The sequence below is a fragment of the Oryx dammah genome, unplaced genomic scaffold (assembly GCF_014754425.2).
Source record: "Oryx dammah isolate SB20612 unplaced genomic scaffold, SCBI_Odam_1.1 HiC_scaffold_11210, whole genome shotgun sequence".
NCBI classification, from domain to species: Eukaryota; Metazoa; Chordata; class Mammalia; order Artiodactyla; family Bovidae; genus Oryx; species Oryx dammah.
In genome coordinates this window covers 4,680,463-4,702,175 of record NW_024080603.1, presented here as the reverse complement: position 1 = coordinate 4,702,175, position 21,713 = coordinate 4,680,463, and positions in this window count along the sequence as shown.

Below are 21,713 nucleotides of genomic sequence, written 5' to 3'. Positions count from 1 at the left end.
TTTATCTATACACCTGTTTGGACTGTTCCAGAGGACAAGGAATTGTTGGCCTGGGGATCTGTAGCATAAGAACATTTCTAAAAAGAAAAGCAGCATATCCAAAGGGTGCCTAGAGGGTTGACACCACAGGAACACTTCAACGTGTTAGTGAAAGCCACTTTGTATTAACAGAAAACGGAAGAACTTTTTACTCAGATAATTCAGATCTCAAAACAGTTCTGCCTGATCATTAAGGCAAAAGGTAAGAAACACATTAACAACCCCCACCCCCCAAAAAAACTCTTAAAATCTGAATAATCACTTCAGTCATTTTTTTGTACTTACAGATACATCTTGAAACCCTGCAGTTCAATAGGGTGTGGTCAGGAGCTGCTTTTTCTAAACAACACACACACCTCTCAGACCTGCAGGGCCATGCCAATAAAGCTACCTGCCCCTGAACACAGAGGATTCTCTTTAAACAAAGTAAACCAATGAAATCACATTAGCTTCTTTCTAACTATTAATAGATCATTACTGTGAGCTAAGACCTGGAAACAGCACAATTATATAAGGAAAGTTTGAACTTATAATGAAAGTTGTTTGATGTGGTATTAATAATTCCACTAATCAGAGACTAAAGTAAACACAACAAAGTTTCAGTAGTTGTTACACTTGGACAGTGGAACTATAATGACAGTCTTTTTTTTTTTATTTCAAATATATATATAGCTGTCCCTCAGTATCTGCAGAGAACTGGGTTCAGGACCCCTCCCTGGATAGCAAAATTCACTGATACTCAAGCCCCTTATCCTGTATTGAATGGCATACATAGCATGTGCCTATAACCTATGCACATCTCCTGCGTATACTTTAAATCATCCCTGGATTATTTATAGCATGTAATACAGTGTAAATGCCATGGGAGCAGTCACCAGGGCACAACAAGCTCAAGCACTGCTTTTTGATCCTTTCTGGAATTATTATTCTGAATACTTTCTATTCACAATTGGTTGGCTCTGCGAATGTGAACCTGTGAACACAGAAGGCCAACTGTATATACTATGCATATACCATCCTTTTTTAACAGAGCCCAATTTATTACCAAGAGATATCAGTACATAGGAATCTCTTTATAATGCATTTATTATTTTTACCCCTTCATTAAATATTTATAGTTCATTAAGTTCAGGACTGTATCTAAAACATGTGAAAATGTTAGTCAGTCTGACTCTTCGCGAATATACGTGCCTAAAAAGATATTTGAGCTATCATCTTCTTCTCAAGTTCCCAACTGAATCAACAAAACTGAATAGCCAAAGATGTCACCACAAACTCTACAAAAGGCATACGTGTTCTTAGAGCACTTATGTTACGAGAAACTGTTTATTTTTGAGGAAAGAGTTGTGAATGCTGAGGTGCACCTGTAATTACTGGATGGACAAAGTTTATTATCCCGTGAGGGGAGGTGGGGTCGGGGAGGATTTGAAGGGTGAACACTGCCTTGTAGTGAAGAAAATAAAGACTCACACCCAGAGTGGTTCCTGTTTGCCAGACCTCAGTTCAGTAGTGTCCTCAATTTCCTAATAGAACTCAATAATCAAACATATCATTGGTGATTATTTGTGTACCAAGCCCTCCTTTGACATGTCGCTCTTCTTTGACAACATGTCGAAAAATTATGGCCACTGCATTTTAGTGCCCATAATTTTATTTTATTAGGTTGTTTATTTAACAACCACTAGGTTGTTATAATAAAATTCCAGAGACTGAGTGCTTGTCAACAACAGAAATTACCTCTCACAGCTCTGGAGGCTGGACGTCTGAGATCAAGGTTCTGGGAGACTCAGTGTTTAGTGAGGGCCTGTTTCCTGGTACAAAGACTGGAGGCGGTCTTCTCACTGGGTCTTCCCGGGGTGGAGGGGGTGGGGAGCTCTGTGAGGTCTCTTTTCTGGGGACACCAATCCCATTCATGAGGGCTCTGCCTTACCACCTAACTGCCTCTTAAAGGTCTCACCTCCTGATACCATCACACTGGGGATAAGGTTTCAGTGGATGAATGTGGGGGTGGAGGACGTTCTGCCTGAGTGTCACACCCAAGTGTTTGCAAACAGCAGGCTGAAAAGACTGCCCAGCAGGGTTCTGAATACCAGAGCCAGTCCCCTCCTGCACTCGAACTACTTTTTTCTAAGAGCTTTCATTTATTCGAGTAGAAGGCAAGCCTTTAAAGCGGTTGGACCTAATCCTGTCCTAATCCTCTTGCTTTGGCTTATATGACGATTCTCTCCTAGGCCTGTGGTCAATTTTGCAGTCAACGATTCTTAGCAGTGGGATCTGCACAGTTCTGAGGCCCTTGTCTCCACCAGCACTGGAACTCTGGCAGCCTCTGGAATGTGTTTACATTCCAGGGCTTCACTCACAGAGAAACCGTCTTGTTTCATTGATGTCTACGTTGCAACTTGCGCGCTTTCTTATAAAAATGGAGCTGGTATTAGGGCAAAGCTGAGTCCACTGGCTATAAAAAGGGAATGTGTCACCAAGGAACAAAAGCAGAAGCAATGTGTGGTCCCCCCAACTACAGCATCTCCAGGGAGAATGGAGCTAATGTTTGCACAGGGATTTGGAGCTAAACCATGTGTCTTCTTCTTCTAATCTATTCACTTCTACTGACCTAAACATAGGCTGAGAAATTAAAAAAAAAAAAAAAGCAGCATGTCCATAGTTGGCTCAGACGTATGCTGTCAGGGTTGACAGCCTTCAGCTTTGACAGATGTCAGCTGGTGGGGCCAGAGAGGCATCTGGGAACAGGCTCACCGTTTGAAGCAGCCTTATCCTGCAGGAAGGCCTGAGTGTCTGGTAAGTGGTTTCAGATAAACAATACTTTCATCCATCCTGACCCAGCTACCTGGGTGGCATGTCGGTGTCCCCGGGAGAAAGAGCCTTGTGTTCAGGACTGATAAAGCTCTCTAAACTCCACAAAGCTCCAGAACTGATGCAAGCCGTGGCAGGGGTGATCTGGCAGCTTCGTATCTGTACTACCTGCCTGGAAGCTGACAGCTATGCAGGCTTCGTAAGGAAGACTTGTGCTCAACATGAGGATAACTTTTTTTTTCTTAAGAAACAGAGAGTCAAATTAACAGAATTGTTTCTTAGAAAATAGTGAGCACCTTAACCTTGCAAATGTTTTAGCGGAGATCGAAAAATTGGACGGAAAGTTGGCCTTTACAGTCTCTTTCAGGGTCTTATGCTTCTTGCTGAAAAGTAGACTCAAATGTGCCATTTTTCTCTGCCACTTCTGTTCAGCTCATATACACATGCATGAGAAAGTTAAGTATCAAGGGTCAAGAAACCCACTTTCTTACCTGACTGTACCACTGTGATGGTTAATTTCATGCATCAACTTGACTAGGCCACAAGATGCCTGGATATTTGGTCTCTGTGTTTCTATATGTTTTGGGGTGGAATTAACATTTACATCAATAGGTTTAACATTGGACTAGTTTAACATTTTAATCAGTAAAGCGAACTGCTCTCCCTAATGTGGGTGGGCCTCATGACCCTCCCCCAAGTGAAAGAGAATTCTCCAGCAGACGGCCTTGGGACTTGATCTGCACCAATAACTCACCCTAGTCTTGACCAGCTGGCCCCTCCTGCACACTTGGACTTGCCAACCTTTACAACAGTGTGACCCAATTCCTTATAACAAATCTCTTTCTCTAGAGACTCACAGGCTTAGAAAATGAACTTATGGTTGCCGGCGGGGTGGTGTGGCGGGTGGTGATGGGATACTTAGGGAGTTTGGGAAGGCCATGTACACAGTTATACACTGTTATATTCAAGGAACTCTACTCATTGTTATGTACCAGCCTGGATGGGTGGGGGATTGGGGAGAGAATGGATACAGGTATCTGTATGGCTGGGTCCCTTCACTGTTCACCTGAAGACCACAACATGGTTTAATCAGCTATGAAAGTGTTAGTCGCTCAGTCGTGTCCAACTCTTTGTGATCGCGTGGGCTGCAGTCCACCAGTCTCCTCTGTCCATGGAATTTTCTAGGCAAGAATACTGGGAGTGGGTAGCCATTCCCTTCTCCACGGGATCTTCCCAATCCAGGAATCAAACCTGGGTCTCCTGCACTGCAGGCAGATTCTTTACTGTCTGAGCCACCAGGAAGCCTGGTGAATCGGCTATATTCCAATACACGATAAAAAGTTTACATTTTGAAATAAACAAATAAACCTCTTTCTCTATACATTCATATCCTATTGGCTCTGTTTGTCTGGAGGATCCTAACAACTGTTTTCTCAGTCTCCTTGTCAGCCTCCATTTTCCATTCTAAAGTTGAGTTCTCAAGAATCTTGCCTGTGAGGCAAGACTATAGGTGAGATCTTCCCCATAGGTGAGATCAGCCAGACCCATGACTTGAAATATCATCATCTCAACAGTGATGGCTGTTTTTCAGCCCCAATCTCTCCCCAGAGTTACAGACTGGACCACACTTCACATTTCTTCTTGGATGTCCAATAAGATCCCAAGTGTAACATATCCCAGACAGAACTCTGCCCTCTACTCCCCCCGCCCCCTCCACTCACCCATCTTAATTAACGGTACCACCATATACCTAGTTGCTCAGGCTCAATACTTAGGAGGCATCCTTGATTCCCTCTTATTCCTTCATATCTAATATTCAAAACTTTAACAAGACGTTTCAGTCATATCCAAAACGTATCCCAAACCTGTCCACTTAGCACTTCCACCACCTTGCCTCCCTCCACCCTAGGTCCTCTCCACCTCTTCCCCCTAGAGCTGTCAGTGGCATTTTCAAACACGAATCTGACTGCATCACTTCTGTACTCGGCACCCTCCTGTGGTTTTCATCATGCTCAGAATAAAATCCAAACTCCTAATCAGGGACTAATTCATGGCAAATAGATGGGGAAACAATGGAAACAGTGTCAGACTTTATTTTTGGGGGGGTTCCAAAATCACTGCAGATGGTGACTGCAGCCATGGAATTAAAAGATGCTTGCTCCTTGGAAGGAAAGTTATGACCAACCTAGACAGCATATTAAAAAGCAGAGACATTACTTTGCCAACAAAGTTCCGTCTAGTCAAAGCTATGGTTTTTCCAGTAGTCATGTATGGATGTGAGAGTTGGACTATAAAGGAAGCTGAGTGCTGAAGAATTGATGTTTTTGAACTGTGGTGTTGGAGAAGACTTTTGAGAGTCCCTTGGACTGCAACCCATCCATCCTAAAGGAGATCAGTCCTGAATATTCATTGGAAGGACTGATGCTGAAGCTGAAACTCTAATACTTTGGCCACCTGATGTGAAGAACCGACTCGTTGGAAAAGACCCTGACACTGGGAAAGATTGAAGGCAGGAGGAGAAGGGGACAACAGAGGATGAGGTGGTTGGATGGCATTACTGACACAATGGACATGAATTTGAGTAGGCTCTAGGAGTTGGTGATGGACAGGGAGGCCTGGCATGCTGCGGTTTATGGGGTCACAAAGAGTCGGACACGACTGAGCAGCTGAACTGAACTGAACTGAACTGAATCAGGGCCTCAAAGGTGCTACATGCTCCTTTGCTCCTCTTTCTGACCTTCTGTCCTACCACTCTCCCACCTTGGTCTTCCTGCTACTTCTGGAACATCTGAGCTGATTTCCCATTGAGGACTTTGCTTTTGCTGTGTCCTCTGCCCCAAAACGGAGAAGGCAATGGCACCCTACTCTTGCCTGGAAAATCCCATGGACAGAGGAACCTGGTGGGCTGCAGTCCATGGGGTCGCTAAGGGTCGGACACGACTGAGCAACTTCACTTTCACTTTTCACTTTCGTGCATTGGAGAAGGAAATGGCAAGCCACTCCAGTGTTCTTGCCTGGAGAATCCCAGGGACGGGGGAGCCTGGTGGGCTACTGTCTATGGGGTCGCACAGAGTTGGACACGACTGAAGCAACTTAGCAGCAGCAACTGCCCCAAAAATTCTGTCCACAAATCTTCACAATAGCTTCCTCCTTTCCCATATTCATGTGTCAGCTTAAAGCTCACGTCCTAAGAGGGGTCTTCCTTAACTACCCTATCTCCTTTACTCCCTGTCCTTTCACCCCCTAGGACTGCTGTGATTTCTTCACAGCACATGTGCTTGCCTTGAATCAGGGTGACCTCGAGACAGAATTTATACCACTTGCTTCCTGGGTCTGGATCTTAGGACCCACTTGCAGAAGAGACTGGGCTTCTAGACTACCCCAAACTTACCAGTCAGGACCATAGGAAACTCCCGCCTTACAACCAGTTAAATCCCAACAGCAAGGACAAAGGGACAAAGGTCTCCAGAAGTGCACATAGAAGGTACGTTCTGGGCCTGATCTGGGCGTACAGACTGCATGAGGGCAGGAATGAAAGGAGAAAGCACTGAAAGCTTCAATTTAAAAAATCTCATCATCACTCACAAGTAGAGTGTAGAGCCAGTCACTGCTGCTGGGTTTCAGAGAGTGGCAGAAAAGACTGGGTATTCTGTTTTACAACCGTTAAGAAAGTGACAAGTTGCCAAGCATTTGTTTATAGAGTCCCTGACTCCTTGCCCTCATCCTCGTCACTCAGTCCATCATCAGTCCTTTAAGAACTACCCCTAAGCGTTAGCCTGCATCCTTCCATTTCCAGGCCTGTTACCGGCACCACCACCTTTCATCCAGACGATAGTAAGAGCCTTCTACAGGTTTCCCAGCTTCCACTCAAACAACTGATTCTCCCAACAGTGGCCAGACATATCATCCAGTGACAGGTCAGAACCCTCTGGTGACTTCCCATCCATCACACCCCACAGAAGACCCAGATTCCTCCACGCAGCCGTGCAGGCCGATACCACACACCTGCCAGCCCCTCCGCCCCCGGGTGCTGTCCTTGCCACCCCTGGAATAAGCAGGCTGGAGCCCCGTCTCAGGACCTCACCCTGCTATTATCTGTGTCTCGAACACTCTGTCTCCTGAGGCTGGTACGACTCCCTCCCTCCTACCCCTCAGGTCTCAGCACAAACAGCAGACCAAGCTGCAGACCAATCTTCTAAACCCCTCCACATTCTCGTCCCTACTCCATCCCTCCACATTGCCCTTAATTTTTTCCTGCAGAGCACATAAGAATATCTGAAATTATATATATATGTCTCTCTTCAGTTGGAAGATAAGCCCCCTGAGAACAGGAACTTTGTCTTTCCTGCTGATTCCCAGTCTGTATGACACGGCCTTTCACATGGCCTGCTCTCCATCAATACCTGCTGGATGAATGAATTCTCCTACTGTGTTTATTTCCATGAACTACTTATGACCCCAGTTATCGTAACAGAGAAAGCTTACCTGAGTACCAAAAAAGGCGAGAACAGGTGTCTGAAAACATGGTGGTATGTGAGACACAGAACTGGGTGGGCCCTGAGAGGCCCGTCATTTCAGAGAGCCTCCCACGGCACCAGACCACACGGCCACTGGTAGGCCGTCAGTACTTCCCTGACTTCTGTACCTTAGAGATCTCTGCCAAAAATTCCTATTCACTTGAGGGTACGGTAATTCAGAGGATGAAATATGAGGCAGCACCTGTTCTTTAGCAGCCAAGGGAACCAGCAATCGAGGCCTTCCAGGATATTTAGGCCTGTGTCCTGACATCACAGACTCCGTCTGATCTCCCCTGCAGGTTGTAGCCTTACTCTGACCCTACTTTAGTCTCTAAAAACGGAAGCCAATAGATGGTAAGTGCAGTGGCAAGAACTCTGCACTTGGAGTGAGAAAATGTAAGTCTGAAGTTGTAAGTAATGACACTCAATGGCCTTGTGACTGGTCATTTCAGATGAACTTATCCCCTTCTATGTAAAGTGGAAATTATGGCCCCAACTTGACAGGTTATCACGGAGCATCAGCAAGGTATGCCTGTGACCGAGTCCAGCCCGGTGCTTGTACGGAAGTCCTCGGTGCATGCCTGCCCCCTTCAGCCTTCAAACTGTAGGTCATTTTCTTTTGTCCTTCAAACAGTCATAAAAGAATGATTTGACAGGCCACACATGCTTTTAGAGTGTCAACATATAAGCGTTTAAGGTTTGTTTTCTGAGCCTTACCTAACCAGATGAGTTACATCTAGTTGTCTAGAGATATGGTCTTCTTTGGATAGTAACAGCTTTAGATTTTGAATTTGCCTTCAGTGTGTTTTATTCTCAGTGCATCACTAAAATGACAAACTGTCTTCCTCAGAATGTATCAGGAATTCTGTTTCTTAGCAACACCCCTCCCACAGGCAATAAAAGACAGAATATAATTCCCTTTGGACATTAGGAATCTGCTCATAATACTGAAAATATGGCCAATTTCCTCTTCTACGCAGAATTAGAAATCAGGTCTCCCTGTTGGAAAGACAATACAATTGGGATCCTTCAAAGCAAAGCTTTGAAAATTTAGGCACATTTCTCATTCCAGGATCAGCTGCTGCAGGGCTTGATCTCACAGATATTACAGAATTTTGATGTATTAGGTCTCACAGCCTGGCTCTTCATGATTCAAAATTAAGAATGAAGCTTCTCTAATTCTAAGCTCTCTCCTCCTACTATAACTTCCAAGTTCATCTCTCAAGAAAGTACAACTTACTAGTCTTGAAAACCAGCTGCACTCTTCAGTTTTATATTCTGGATTTCAGAAAATAAAAAATTCACATTTTTGATCAAGTATAAAATAATCTCACTGTACCTATTAAGTTTGTTTGAGGATTAAAATACAAATAAATCCAGCATTTGTTATCTACTATTCCACCAAAAAATACTAACAGCTATTTGCATTTATTAAAAAATTATTATGTACCAGGTGTTCTACTTAGCATTTGAAATGCTTTATTTACTCCTCAGAAAAACCTTGAGGCTGACATTTTTAACTCTCATGAACCATGGAACTGAAGCTCAAGGTCACAGAGCTAGTAACAGAGACCCATGAGTCAAGTAATATATTAATCTTTACACTCCAATAAATTATTTGTTTTAAATTTTGTGTTCTGCTTATCACTGCCATTGACCTGACTTGTTGAATCTAACTGAATGAATAAATAAAATCACATGGAATTTTACATTTCTTGAAAAGGCAGTATTCAGTAGCTATCTAAGAAAACTGAACATCCATTATTAACACTTAATCCTTTAACACTGTAATGATATGTCACAAAGAAGGTATGTTGAACGAATTCACTGCAGTAAAAGATCTCCAATAAGCTTTGATTTATTTTCTAAACATAAGTTTCTCACTCCCAGAGCCAAACTATTTTCTCAGCTGTTTGATAACCAGGGTAATTTACCACCTCTTCCCTGAGGCTGCAATGCTGTCCCGGGCTTGTGTGTAACCAGGAAACAAGCAAGCAAAACAAATGTGGTCACATTTAAAGTATGTTCCCATCTGATGGACCCAACTTGGTCTTAGACACCTGACCTTTGAACGGCTCTCATTTTCTAGGGCTAAAGACAGTGTTGCCATTATAACTAAATAAGTTACTCCTTGACTTGAAAAGCACTCTAACAAATATCCTATCTGTGATGCTGTTGGTACAGTCCAACTACTTCTTAGTCATATATTTAATCATGCTTTGGGAAGGATCTTTCTCTCTTCTCTATATATATACATATACACACAAACACATATAGACATGTATGTATGTATGTGTATATATATATACATATTTATATTTTTATATGTGCATATTAAATGGCGTATCTTATGGGTCAATATATAACACACATTTAATGGAATGTTTATGATGAAAGGATACATTAAATACACATTTCTTCTTTTAGATATCTGGAGATACTAGTTCACTGCTAGAGGCATATAATCATGAAACACTAAGTGCTTCGGATACATGTAAAGAAAAAGGAAGAGGTATTTTGTACCCTTAACCCATGAGTGAATTTTTCTAGTAAATCAGAAAAAACACATTATACAAACTCTCATCTTCCTTTTGGCCCTGGAAATTATAGCAGGGTTTACTTGAGCTAAGCCTACAGTCTGTGACTATGAAATGAAGACTGCTCTGTGGCTCAAAGGTTTTCAGCCCCAAGTCTTGGCCTCAGCACAGGTTGCTCTAAGCAACTTCGGTTTCTATTATGGCAGAGGAAGAACACTGGTCACATCCAGAACAGAACTCCGTGGGCATACCCAGGGTCTCAATTCTAATCCTATGCTTTCCTGGTCCATTAACAAAGTGCAACTGACTTCTAAGGAGAATGTCAACATAAAAATAACCTTGATTCAACTGTAATTTCTAAAACTGAAAACCCCTTAGTTGACTCTGGTACTGGTGACCCAGCACAGGACTGGAGACCATGAGGCAGGACAGGCTGGTGTGCTCAGGGCAGGCCGCTCTCACTCCAAACACACCACTGCCCCACCCCCACCCCCACCCCCCACTACTTCTCTAATACAGAACTGAGCTGAGAAGAAAGGAGAGCGCTTCAATTTCAGAAGTGAAGAGGGGAATGCACAGCCCCAGTGTAAGTGCGTGAGCTGCTGTGACACTGATGGGGGCAGGGATGTCTAACGACTAGCGGGGAGGGCTTTGCACCCACAGAGGCATTGGCTTGAGTCCCAGTCAGACAGGAAGCTGGAACTGAGCTCCACACAGAATGTAAGGAACCCAGGAGACACTCCCCTTGCCTAAAGGGGCCCTGCCTATAGGGTGCCCAAGTTGAAGATTTACTATAAAAACTTGTTCTGGAACCCCTGGAGCCCTGTTTGCTCTATGCGGCGACTCGCAAAACCCTGGACACACAGGTCTTCCACCTGCAGAAACACTGCATGCTGAGGAGAGCCACAAAAACCCCGTTACAACCTCCAGGAGGAGAGGAACCGCCCGAAGAGCGCAGCGCTGGACACAGGGGAGCGGGCACGCCAGGAACTCCAGACGGCATGACTACAGCAGATGACAGGGCACAAACGTGCAAAGTGATGAGTAGGTAGAAACTGAAAACAGAATAGGAAATCATGAACGAAACAGGACTTCTAAAAATAAAAATGCAGGCATTGAACGTTTACAACTTCATTGTTGTGTTAGCAGATTAGATAGACATGACAGGATTAGTGAGTGGGAGAAAGGCTTAAGAAACCCAGAGACTAGTACAGAGAGACTGAAGATTTGAGAAAAAGTAAAAGACAGGCGGTCAGATAAGTCTAAAAATATGGCTGATAGGAGATCCAGAAGGAAAGGAAAAACAGTCTGAGGAAGAGCCAGTGCACATGGAAACGTGTGTATTAGACCCTTTGCGACCCCGTGGACTGGAGCTCACCAGGCTCCTCCGTCCATGGGATTCTCCAGGCAAGAGTACTGGAGTGGGGTGCCTTTCCCTTCTCCAGGGGATCTTCCTGACCCAGGATCGAACCCAGGTCTCCGGCATTGCACGTGGATTCTTTACCAGCTGAGCCACCAGGGAAGCCCACTCGTGGATAATTTTCCATAACTGAAGTAAGACACTAGCCTGACTGAAGACTCACGCTGAGCCACAAGCAAGCTAAGTACATAAATCCCAGCTTAGTCACTTAAGAAGGAAACAGCAACATGCTGAAGACAGAAAATCTCAACGTAAATGAGATTCTAAAAAATAATTACCACGATGGAACAGAGAATGACAGAACTTCACAGCAACATTAGAGGCCAAAAGATAATGTAATAGTATCTTCAAAATGCTGAGGGACAAGCTGTCAGAGTGAGGCATAACACACAATACCCACCCCCACTAACAAAAGAATATTAAAGGTATTTTAATATACATTTTTAAAACATCTGAAGTGCTTTACAAAGGGGCTTCCCTGGTGGCTTAGAGGTTAAAGCATCTGCCTCCAAAGAAGACAAATTTTTCCAGAAAGAAATGGGCCCCAAGTAATGAATAGTACTATTAATAAAACTGGTAAATAAGTATATATGAGTACAAACTAAAACAACACAATGATTCATTTGGATGGGAGGGAGGTTAAACCAAGGTGGACCATTATCTTAGATTTGTAACAACCTAGAAGATATGAGATGGCTGGATGGCATCACCAACTCAATGGGCAGGAGTCGGAGCAAACTTCAGGAGATGGTGAAGGACAGGGCAGGCTGATGTGAAGAAGTCCATGGGTTCACAAAGAGTCAGACACAACTTAGCAACTGAACAAACAAAAAGAAGACAAGAGCAGCTTTTCAGGTGGTTCAGCACTGAAGAATCAGCCTGCCTATGCAGGAGGCATGGGTTCGATCCCAGGTCAGTAAGATCCCCTGGAGAAGGCAATGGCAATCCACTCCAGTATTCTTGCCTGGAAAACCCCATGGATGGAGCAGCCGGGTGGGCTACAATCCATGGGGTCACAGAGAGTCAGATACAACTTAAGAAACTAAACAACACGATGAAAAAGGTGACGAGTTAAAACACTCCAAGGTCCTTGCAGTATGCATGGCTCTGTGAGGCCAGGACTCATGCTGGACTAGTTTTCTAGGACTGCCATAACAACTCACCACAAATGTAATGAAAACAACAGTAACACCTGCTCTCACAGCTGTGGAAGCCAAAGGGCTAAACCAAAGTGCCGAGAGGGTCAGCTCCTTCTGGGGCCTCTGAGAACCTGGCCCCAGCTTTCGAGGGCTGCCAACAACCCTTGGCGTTCCGTAACCTGGGGCTGCACCACGCCCTTCCCTGCCCCAGCCTCACACAGCCTTCCATTCTGTGCCCCTCTGATGCTGCCTTCTCCACTCTTCCCTGGATTTAGAGCCCAGTCTAATCCAGGATGATCTCATCTCAGGATCCTTAGTTGTATCTGCAACCCTTAAGCCAAATAAGGTCACATTCTCAGGTACTGGGCGGACATATCTTTAGAGACCACAATTTAACCCAGTGCACATGTTAAAAACAAAAAGGTAGCCATTAAAAATGTGGTTTTTCTAATGGAATGCAAAACTTCCAAACAGATAGAGGGAAAAAGAAATATAGAAAACAATCTCCCTGAAGTAGGAAATGAGAAATAAAAGCTAAAAAAGCATGGTAAAATAAGATGCTAGAAATTAAGTCGAAAGGAATCAGAAAGTAAGTGTAAACAAGTTAAACTGCAATTGTTAAAAAACAACTTCAGATTAAATTAAAAATGAAATAAAACCCATATGTACCATTGTTGATCAGAATATTCACACTTGGGTCCCATTCTCTTTAATGTCTTCCTCAGCAACTTAGTTTATCAAGGCAGACATTCTCATTTGATTAATATCCTGAAATCATATTCACCGGTGATAAACAAAGGTTACAAAATAGAAAAAAGGAAAAAAAATGTTTTCAAACCAAAGTTTCCCCATTCTAGTGGTAGTTAACGAGTTACATTTTCTGGATCAGTTTTAAAATTAAAACACAGTTTTAGATGGCTTAAAAGATTAGCAAAAGGTTAAAACTGTGAGATTTATTTTTGACCCCTCACTCAACTTTTTTCTTCTGCCAATTCTATGTCTTAATAAAATAAAATTTCTTTGAAATTCCAGACTTCCGAGAACAGATCCTGTTAATGAACCTGGTAGGCTCTGACTGATTTTCAGTCCTGGTGAGAACAAATTCTGAGTGCACAGCACGGGCCAGACTTAAGTTCAGAAACAAAAGACGTTACTTGGAAACACACACACACACATTCTCTCACTCACTCAAAGGACAGCTCCTACAATGTTATGTAAGGAAAAGGACAAACTGCAAAATAAAATACAAAGTACAAATTTTAACACAATGATGTCAAAATGATGAGGAAAATTCAGTCAGTGGACTATGCACTTTTCCTCTAAAACTCATTTTGATAAAAAGATGAAATAGCCAGTCTTAAAAATATGAACGAGTTTTTTTTTTAAGTGTACAATGTAACGTATAAGCAATTTTAATTCAAGATCTTTCTCAAATCCTTTTTCACCTAAAGTCAGAAAAACCCTCCGCCCTTCAGAATACAGCTGAAAGAGCTTCATTTGCTTCCTTAAAAATATTGCTCTTTTCAATGGCAGACTTGTATCATTAGTCTTTATACCTTCACTCACTGCATGGCCAACACATTTACTGAATGTGTGAATTTACATGATAAAGTCCTCCCAAATTTATTTCCCTTCAGTCATGAGGACTGTTTCGCTAAACTTTCAGTTCATTGGTAGGCTAGAGAAGTTTAAACTTGATGTCATGTAGGTGCATGCAGATGAAGTAGATGGGGTCTAAAGAAAAGCAGTGCCTTCACTACAGATCCCATAAACCGTTATGGTGGTTACCAGCAACTCCCTTAATTTGGCTTTTAGCACAAATAAAGTGTTTCAGTATTTAAACACAGAGAATAATTTCCTTTAATCTTTCTTAAAAAGATACACGACTTTTCTCCAACGTTGCTCCCATCTAATTCTAACAATACTCAAACATCACCGCATTTTTTAAGGCCTACTCAAAATATCAATGAATTTCACCAACTGACATTTTGATTCTATCTCAGTAATCACAATTTCTAAATTTAACAACAAAAAAAACTAGCAAATCAGCAAAAGTAGTGAAAAGATACTGAAGTGAGCTTGGTTGAACAATCAGCTGAGACAGGAAAAAGGGGACAATTTTAGTTAGAGGTTGAATGTATATATTTTTACTTTAACATTTTATACATTATGTCTTTTATACAGTTCTTTGTTTTAGAGACCTATCTCTTCAAGAAAATTAGAGATACCAAGGGAACATTTCATGCAAAGATGGGCTCGATAAAGGACAGAAATGGTATGGACCTAACAGAAGCAGAAGATACTAAGAAGAGGTGGCAAGAATACACAGAAGAACTGTACAAAAAAGATCTTCACGACCCAGATAATCATGATGGTGTGATCACTCACCTAGAGCCAGACATCCTGGAATGTGAAGTCAAGTGGGCCTTAGAAAGCATCACTACGAACAAAGCTAGTGGAGGTGATGGAATTCCAGTGGAGCTCTTTCAAATCCCGGAAGATGATGCTGTGAAAGTACTGCACTCAATATGCCAGCAAATTGGGAAAACTCAGCAGTGGCCACAGGACTGGAAAAGCTCAGTTTTCATTCTAATCCCAAAGAGAGGCAATGCCAAAGAATGTTCAAACTACCGCACAATTGCACTCTTCTCACAAGCTAGTAAAGTAATGCTCAAAATTCTCCAAGCCAGGCTTCAGCAATACATGAACTGTGAACTTCCAGACGTTCAAGCTGGTTTTAGAAAAGGCAGAGGAACCAGAGATCAAATTGCCAACGTCCGCTGGATCATGGAAAAAGCAAGAGAGTTCCAGAAAAACATCTATTTCTGCTTTATTGACTATGCCAAAGCCTTTGACTGTGTGGATCACAAGAAACTGTGGAAAATTCTGAAAGAGATGGGAATACCAGACCACCTGACCTGCCTCTTGAGAAACCTGTATGCAGGTCAGGAAGCAACAGTTAGAACTGGACATGGAACAACAGATTGGTTCCAAATAGGAAAAGGAGTATGTCAAGGCTGTATATTTTCACCCTGCTTATTTAACTTCTATGCAGAGGACATCATGAGAAACGCTGGGCTGGAAGAAGCACAAGCTGGGATCAAGATTGCCGGGAGAAATATCAATAACCTCAGATATGCAGATGACACCACCCTTAAGCCTCTTGATGAAAGTGAAAAAGTTGGCTTAAAGTTCAACATTCAGAAAACGAAGATCATGGCATCTGGTCCCATCACTTCATGGGAAATAGATGGAGAAACAGTGGAAACGGTGTCAGACTTTATTTTCTTGGGCTCCAAAATCACTGCAGATGGTGACTGCAGCCATGAAATTAAAAGATGCTTACTCCTTGGAAGGAAAGTTATGACCAACCTAGATAGCATATTCAAAAGCAGAGACATTACTTTGCCAACAAAGGTCCGATGAGTCAAGGCTATGGTTTTTCCAGTGGTCATGTATGGATGTGAGGGTTGGACTGTGAAGAAAGCTGAGCGCCAAAGAATTGATGCTTTTGAACTGTGGTGTTGGAGAAGACTCTTGAGAGTCCCTTGGACTGCAAGGAGATCCAAGCAGTCCATTCTGAAGGAGATCAGCCCTGGGTGTTCTTTGGAAGGAATGATGCTAAAGCTGAAAGTCCAGTACTTTGGCCGCCTCATGCAAAGAGTTGACTCATTGGAAAAGACTCTGATGCTGGGAGGGATTGGGGGCAGGAGGAAAAGGGGACGACAGAGGATGAAATGGCTGGATGGCATCACTGACTCGATGGACGCGAGTCTGAGTGAACTCCGGGAGTTGGTGATGGACAGGGAGGCCTGGCGTGCTGCGATTCATGGGGTCGCAAAGAGTCGGACACGACTGAGCGACTGAACTGAACTGAACTTCTAGTTAGAACATTAAAGTTACTCTCTTTGATGTCTGTTACTAAATAGGCATTAAAAAAGTTGTGGGGATAAAAGGTGCTGCCTTAAGGTATCTTGGGATATCGAGTTTTGACTAAATACTATAAAGCTAACAACAAAAGTAGAAAACAAAATGTTCGTGACAGTGTACTCTAACAGGTAAATTTCTCACAAGGACACTGGGTTAGCCATTTTAAAAGTACTTCATGTGCACACTGGAGCTGAAAAAATAAATAAACAAACTGTAGATAATGGGAGTTAGGTTTGTCACTGACAGAGAAAGAAGTTCAAAGAAGCAAAGGGAGGAAGCTGTAACAAATTCCATGCTGTCAGACTGGGTGTAGGAGATGTCAGTCTGAATTCAGGTTTATTTTAAACACATACAGATACAGAAATAATTACAGATATGTGTGTTTACATGTGTTAATATACATTCAACAAGTACACCCAGCAATCAAATCTTGGATTGTAAATACCATTCTCCAATTAAGACAACAGGGCTCTAGAGAAATGGATGATTCTAGGGCTGGGGCAGAAAAAATACAACATGAATCTGACGTGTGCTTACAGAAAGGAAGGAAGGGTAAGGAGGAAAAGGGGGATCATGTCAAAATGGCATGGCTCCGAATGGCCAAAGCTGAAACAATCTGAGCAACAAAACAATCACAGCATTTAATTATAACACAAAAAAATAAAATATATACCCATGAGCCTATAACTGAAAAATAACTGAATGAGGGAAAAGAGACAAACCTCCTTTCCATTAGAGTTAGAAATAATATACATAGACACCTCTGTCAAGAAAGAGGAGCTTAGTTCCTCTCCTCCTCAAACAAGGGATGGATTTAGCAACTCACTTTTAAAGAATAGCCTATGGAATAGAAAAATATAACTCAGATAAAGAAAGGAACCCACCAGGTACTATCTTAACCAAGTGATCAAGGTTAGTATCATCAGTGTTGTCCTGTTGGTACCACGCACTCTTGATGAGATTAAGGATAAGGGCACCTCATCCCTGGTCGTATTCCTCCCCAGAGAATCACAGTCCCACTAACATCATGAGAAAACATCAGACAGACCCAATTCGAGGGACATTCTACAAAATATCTGACCAGCAGTCCTCAAAAACTTCAAGGTCTAAATTGTTAACAGGCTAAGGAAACACAATGACTAAATCCAACTGTGGTGGCTTAAATTTCATCCAGGAACAGAAAAAGGATATTACTGGAAAACTGTGCATTCCAAGTAAGTCTATAGTTTGGTATAACATTAATTTAGTATACCACTATAGCAATGTTAATTTCTTGGTTTTCACAAACAAAATTTTGATAAATAGGTACTATGTATGTAATGTGTTAACATTAGGCAAAGCTAGATGAAGGGTATATAGGAACTCTCTGTACTATCTTTGCAACTTTTCTGTAAATCTAAAATTACTCCAAAACTTTTTAAAGTTTTGGTGTATTCATAGAAATAAAAATATTTTACAACTCTTACTAATCAGTGTACTTCATCTGTAAAAAATCAGAATTAAATGTATTTTATAAGCTGTTTATGTAACTGAAGTTTCCATATTTTCCTTAAAAGTTATATTTAGGTGACTAGGAGCTGTCCTAACACCAGCTATTTCAGAGATAAACAGGAATGAATTGTTACCGACTGACAAAGAACGTGGACTCATTTTGCTAATTGATTTTTTTGTGAAGATTACCCTGAAAGGGCATGGAGAATATGCCTACTTTTCCCTTAACACTCCAGTATAAACAGGTCACACTCATCTAAATTCATTGTGACCTAACTCTATTTTCAGAATTGTCCACGTTTTAGCTACAACCCATTATTTTAAGAATTTGTCTTGAAAGAAGTTAAGATTGAAAACAGAAGAATAAAAAATACTTAAGCATTAACCGTGTATAACTGGGAGGTATGGGATAATTGGTTTCTTTTTGATCATCTTTGAAAATCTTCCAGTGAGTAAAACAATCGTTTGACAATGTCTGTTACTGCAGGAATTCAATATTATTGACTGAACACTGAACTGGTATTACTTCTGCTATTAAAGAATCAAGGTGACCGACTGGATCCAAGACCCCGCAGCCGCTCCTTTAAAGGAATGGGACGTCCCCCAGCGGAGGCGCCGACGGCCCATGGACAAGACACTCCAGCAGGAGCTGGTGACCCCCAGGAAGTCTGGAGGCAAGGAAATTCTTGCCTACCCTGCATCAGAGCTTTCCAAAGGAGTGGGGGACCATCCACAGCGCAGCGGGAACGGTCTGTGAAGACCCCAGGTCTGTCCCTGGGGTTCCCGGGCAGCTTCCATCGCAGCGCATACGCAGTGAAGCTCCTCAGCCCTGCACCCGCACCACGTGTTCGCCAGGTTCACGTCGGGCGGGACTGCTTGGAGGGCAAGTGGGTCTGCCTGCGTGACGTTAGGACCACCTGCTCTCCACGTAGAGCCTGGTAGAACCCAACATTGACAGGCCTCAGAACACACACGCTGCTAAATTCTAGAAATACCCACAACCTTTAAGTACCTGCCGAGAAATTGCGGTTAGAGCAGGTCTTCCTCCACCCAAGAACCCGGGTTGCAGCTGTCCAGCCTCTTTCACTGTGTTGCCTTGGTTACTGCTTAGATGGTCTGTCCTTTCTTTGATTTCTGTTAAGCTGTGTCATTTTAGTTTTTCAGTTGTGTTCAGCTGAGTCCTTATAATGAACATGTTAAGTATTTTGTTTTTTAAAAGAAATGTATAAAACAAACAGGTACCTTCTAACTTTTAGAACCAAGTATTATCACAAGTATCCTTATAAACCTTTATAATCTACAAACCATTCATTTATATGGATGAAAGTATTTTAGAAGTATCAATCCTAGGATCAATTGATATGGCTATTATGTAAACAAAAAGGGAGACTGTTAACAAAATCTGGAAAAGGAAAAAAATAAATAATAAGGCTCAGATGTCTAAAATAAATCAAGTAGACCTCACTTTAGAAAAGACATTACTGGGAAGTTTTGTTAAGTAATTTTTCAGTGATAGACCATAACACCTTTTATTCATATTTTTGGCAATGTCAAATATCTCAAACCATTCCATTCCTTGACTTACAACAAAACACATTCTAATTGTTTCACTGGGGCTTTAAGTCCCTCAGTCATGTCTGACTCTTTGCAACCCTGTGGACTGTAGCCCACCAGGCTACTCTAACCATAGGATTCTCCAGGCAAGAAAACTGGAGTGAGTAGTCATCCCATTCTCCAGGGGATCTTCCTGACCCAGGGAATGAACCCAGGTCTGCATTGCAAGCAGATTCTTTACCATCTGAGCCACCAGGAAAATTATCTTTTATTCATATTTTTGTCAATGTCAAGTACTTTATACCACTCCACTCCTTGACTTACACCAAAATATGATTGATAAGCACCCAAATTGTTTTAGTGGGACTAAATTAAATCCTTTAATGTGAACATGTCTGAAGTTTATTTCTTTTTAAAGTTTAAAATTTCAATTTTTTAAAGGCATGGAACCGTATTTTTATTTTTTAAATCAGACTAAATTGGGATAATTATTTTAAAACTGAATTAATTTTAGGAAAAAATATTAAGAGCCTTATAATAGAATGTAAGATAACACGGCACACAGAAACCAGTAACTTCATAGTTCTTCCACAATCCCAATATTACTCAACAAAGAATTTTCTGACAAAGTGCAGAGATGGAGGGAAAAAAGGATATAATAACTTCTTTTGGTTCAAATTCTTAAAAATATGCTTATCCTTGTAAGTTCGGTAAGATTTCCTTTTAAGTATCTCTGGTTGTTGTTGAGAACGACCATAGGAACAAGGGTAAAGAATACTAACACTGACAAGAGTCCCGTCAAAATGATGACAAAGACATATCCATATCTGTTATGGATAATAATTCAAATTTTCAATATTAAAAATATAACAAATTCAAAATTTCAAAAGAGGAAAGCCCATATAACTCGATTATAATTTATGCCTGGAGTTTAGAAAGTATGCATTTTCTGGATCTATGAAAACTTCTTATATGAGGAAACCTACACATAAGGAAAAGATAATGACTACTTAAGATTTTTATAGAAGTGATACAAATAAGTTTATAAAACTTAACTTCATAGTAATATATTTATGACATACTTCTGATACTTAATCTTAAACTCAGTTAAAAAACCAAGTTTAGCTAAAAAAACAGGAGGTAAAAGCAGTCCCTCTCCCATTCATCTCACAAAAAAAATCTTACTGTATCTTTAGTTTCTGTGGTTACAACTGGAAAAAAAATTTAGAATGAACTACATAAATCATCCTTGTTTTTCACACAGAAGTATAATAATAAATGCTATCTCATGAGTTCTAACTATACATTACCAGTGGGTGTTTTTGAGACAGGAGTTCACTAAGATAATATCAATCAAGTATTGAGTTAATAATAATACACTAATATTTGGTGCAAATTTAATTTTATTAAACCTTACACTGAATTCATTTTCCATTGTGTGACAATTTATTGGCTGGCACCAGAATACAGTACTTTTTGGAAAAACACACAATGGGAATTGACAAAAGAGCAAGGGAAGTAGTTTAGTGATATGGGGGGGTAACCATGACAACCAATTAATTTTACTTTCCTTAGTATCTAACTCTAAAATGGTTAAAGGTCCAAGCAGTAAAACTGCTGTTACAATGCACAAGAATATGGTTATTATTTCATCCAGCACCTACAATTCTGGGAAAATTACAAGGATTATTATACCTGTAAAATTCAACCTAGGGTTTCTGCTGGGCTTATATGATTTTAAAAAGCTACTTTTTCAAATATAACCTAAACAGTTTTCCCAAGTTACAGTAGATAGGGGTCTTGAAAATTTAAGGTTATCACTTTACAAATGAGCACTCACTTAACTGCAAAATCATCCTGGGCACCAAATTACCTTTGCTGATGTAGGCTTATGTCCCTGTCCAATTAACAGAAAGAAAAGAACTATTTGTAAAATCTATAATCCACTTGTCTTTATAAAGTAGATTGGTATATAATCTGAGTAAAATTACCATTTCTTTTACAGAAACAATCAAGAGTGGAGCATCTAAAATTCATCAGGCCTTAACTGAGAACTTTTATGGAAACATAATCATATGCATTAGTGCCAATCAACATTCCCATGCTACAGGGTATAGTAGAGAGCACAATTAGCTCATTAAGTATTAAATTACTCATCTGTTGGTTTAAAAAATAACACAAATGTAAGTTTTTTAAAAATTCAGCCTCATAATTTTGAGAATACTTACTGACAAAGGCCTTAAACAGTGTCTAAGGTCACATTTATGAAACAACT